Source organism: Cetorhinus maximus, chromosome 23 (genome assembly GCF_964194155.1).
Source record: "Cetorhinus maximus chromosome 23, sCetMax3.hap1.1, whole genome shotgun sequence".
NCBI lineage: Eukaryota > Metazoa > Chordata > Chondrichthyes > Lamniformes > Cetorhinidae > Cetorhinus > Cetorhinus maximus.
In genome coordinates this window covers 50,810,808-50,814,108 of record NC_135901.1, presented here as the reverse complement: position 1 = coordinate 50,814,108, position 3,301 = coordinate 50,810,808, and the positions used below count along the sequence as shown (strand labels likewise).

At 46.4% G+C, this 3,301-nt stretch overlaps 1 long non-coding RNA gene across 1 annotated transcript in view; it reads right to left on the bottom strand.

Moving 5' to 3' along the window:
• The window catches only part of LOC144698290 (uncharacterized), a 493,807-nt gene that overhangs the window by 93,123 nt on the left and 397,383 nt on the right, over positions 1-3,301 (bottom strand). The window lies entirely within an intron of this gene.

Below are 3,301 nucleotides of genomic sequence, written 5' to 3'. Positions count from 1 at the left end.
GGTCCAGGTGTCCCTGTGTCTCTCCAAGTTTGCTAATCAGTTGAAGCCTCGTCCACACAGAGAACATGTGTACAGTTTCTCCCCACTGTGAATGGTGTGATGTTATTTCAGGCTGTGTAACTGGTTAAAGCTCTTTCCAGTCAGTGCAGTGGGACACTCTCACTCGGGTGTGTGTGTGTGTCTCGGTGCTTTTCCAGTCACACTGATGTTTGAAATCTTTCCCTACAGACAGAACAGACAAACGTTTCTCCGTCCACATTCAAAGGTGATGATATTCAAGTCCTGATGAATCGAGTGACTGTGTCAGATCTTGATGTGATGTTTGGTTTGAGTTTCCTGCCTGAAAATCTTCCCCTTCTAATTATCTGTAAAAGGAGTTTATAAAAGTCATCACTGTAAGAACAGGATATAAATTCAGAGCAGACAATTCTAGTTTCTATGGAACATTTTTTCCTCTCTTGTTCCTCCAAAGCTGCAAATCCCCGTCCCACACACTCTCCCTCCTCCCTGTGCTGAAATCCAGACAGAGTTTTGGACAATTCTTTCTGTATCTTTTTAACAAATTTCTCCAACTGGAGTTGACAATATGTCTGATCATTCAGTTCAGTGATTACTCGAAACAAAACATTAATCTGATACCCCCTGACTGATCATACAGAATAGCAGATGTTAACCTTGTGTCCAAAACTTATTGTGTGGCGATTTAATGAGCGATTATGAAGGTGGTTTCTCCCAATGTCCCAGAGTTTCCTTCCTTCCTTCTCTCCCTCTCTAACTAAGTTAAACCTGGGATCAGTCTCATGGCCCATTCTGGTTCCTGCTTCTCTTCCTGATGACTAATTAACTCCAATTAAATACTGAGAAGACTGAAGACACTGTTTTCAGTCCCTGCTCCAATCTCCATTTCCCAGATACCAACTCCATCCCTCTCCCTGGGAACAGTCTGAGATTAAACCAGTCTGTTCACAACCTCGGTGTTACATTTCATCTCGAAATGAGCTGCTGACCTCATGTCTGTGCCATCACTAAGATCGCCTGTTTCCACCTCCGTAATATCACCTGACCTCACCCCTGTCTCAGGAGTGTCTCCTCTGCTGCTGAAACCCTTATCACGGCCATGTTTACCTCCAGACCGGACCATTCCAACACACTCCTGGCTGGTCTCCCACATTCTACCCTCTGTAACCTTGAAGACATCCATATTTTTGCTGTCTGTGTCTTCACTCACAGCTAGGCCCGTTCCCTGACCTTCCTTGGCTCCTGTTTAAGGAGCAACTCGATTTTAAAAATCTCATCCTTGTTTTCAAATCCCCCAATGGCCTCCTCTCTTCTCTGTGTGTCTCCTGCAGACCCACAACCCTCTATAATATCTGCACTGCTCTAATTCTAGCAGTCCCTGTTTTAATTGCTCCACCATTAGTGTCCGTGCCTTCAGTTCCCTCGACCCCAAGCTCTGAAATTCTCTCCCTTTGTCTACCACACTTTCCCCCTTTAAGACAATTGAGTATTAATAAAAAAAGACATTCTGTCAAAACATTTTATCTTGTACTCATCAGGATAGAGGGAAGAAAACCAAATTTCAAAAGTTATCAGTCAGGCTAGTAATGTGTCTCACGTACACTTGCTAGAAGCTACGTATGTTCATCCACAGGGACCTGTCCTCTGCAGGCAGAAGGAACAAGTCCAGGCAAGGGGTGTTTTGTGGAATTAAACAAAAGCAGAGGGGATTTCAGCTCCTGGCTGTATTGCCCATGGCAACAACCAATCAGAGCCGACGGGCCAACCAATCAGCACCCTTTTCTCGTGCAGTATAAATTGTGGTTCCCTTTGAAATTTGGGATTCTTGCGTCTGTCCTGGTGAGTGCAACAGGAAAAGCTTTGACAGCTTGTCTCTTTTTTCGTTAATAATCAAATTCTGTACAAACAAGCGACTAATTAAGTATTTTGGTCACCTCCTGTGTCTGAATGTTATACTTTATTTTATGATTTCCTGTGAAGCTCACTGGGATGATGTATGATGTTAATAGAAGTTGTTGTTGTTTCTGACTGTTACCCTGATCTCCTGTTTTACAACAACCCATTGATTTCACACCAAATCTCTGATTTATTGTCACTCCTGCGGGTCATTCATCCGGGTCTGCAACCTCTGTAAAGATGGCGCCCACGCATGCGCTCTGCTGTTCCTTGCCCCCTATAAAGATGGTGACCGAACAAGCACCCTGCTGCTCCTTGCCCCTATAAAGATGGTGACCGCACATGCGCTCTGCTGCTCCTTGCCCCCCTGTTGCACATTGCCCCCTATAAAGATGGTGACCGCACATGCGCTCTGCTGCTCCTTGCCCCCTATAAAGTTGGCGGCCGTTAACTCGGGCCTACTTCCGGAGAAATGGCCTAATCTGTGGTTGGAAGGATGGTTCCTTACTGAGGGTTTAGGACAGAGACCGTGAATTCATAAAGCCTCCCAACTCACCCGCCAGCCGTATCTATTCTCACGGGTATTTTTTTCCAGCTCTCAGTCCGCACTCGGTCATTGTAAACCCCGCATTTTAAATCCGCTCGCTACAGCTCTCGTCACGCCTGATTTCACGTCTACACATGCTCCAGCTTATAATGATTGACGGCAGCTCCGGACCAATAGGGACAGGGGGCGGGACTGGAGGACCAGCGGGACCGTCTGTTCTTCAGGCCAATCGGAGTGAATGAGGGGCGTGGCCGGGTTTGAATTGGAGCATGCGCAGCGCGGGTGGGAATCGGGATGAAGGCGGTCGGATTGAAAGTCCAGCGGGTGAGAAAGGGCCGAGTGCAGGAGAGGAGTGGAGCCGGAGGGTGGACTGGGAGGATTCACAAACACCCGCTGTAGGACTCCAAACCCGGATTACAAACTCCCGGAGCCCAGTTTACACCGACTGTTTGGAAACTGCTTTTACAGGGGGTTAGAAGGGGAGGATTTACACACAGCAAACTCAAACCCAGAGAAATAATTGTGTGGGAAAAGCACCAACATTTTCAAAATCCTGGTTAGACTGCACCTGAACCACTGTAATAAAAATAAAAAATGCTGGAAGTGCTCAGCAGGCCTGGCAGCATCTGTGGAGAGAAACAGAGTTAATGTTTCGAGTCAACATGACCTTTCATCAGGACAGGAATACTGTGTTCAGTTCTGGGCATCACACTTTAGGAAGGATATACTATATTGGTCTTAGTGGGAGAGCAGTGCAGATGTACCTGAATAACAACTGGACACCAAGGGTTAAATTATGAGGAGTGGTCAAACAAATGCATCAGAGTAATTACAGCACAG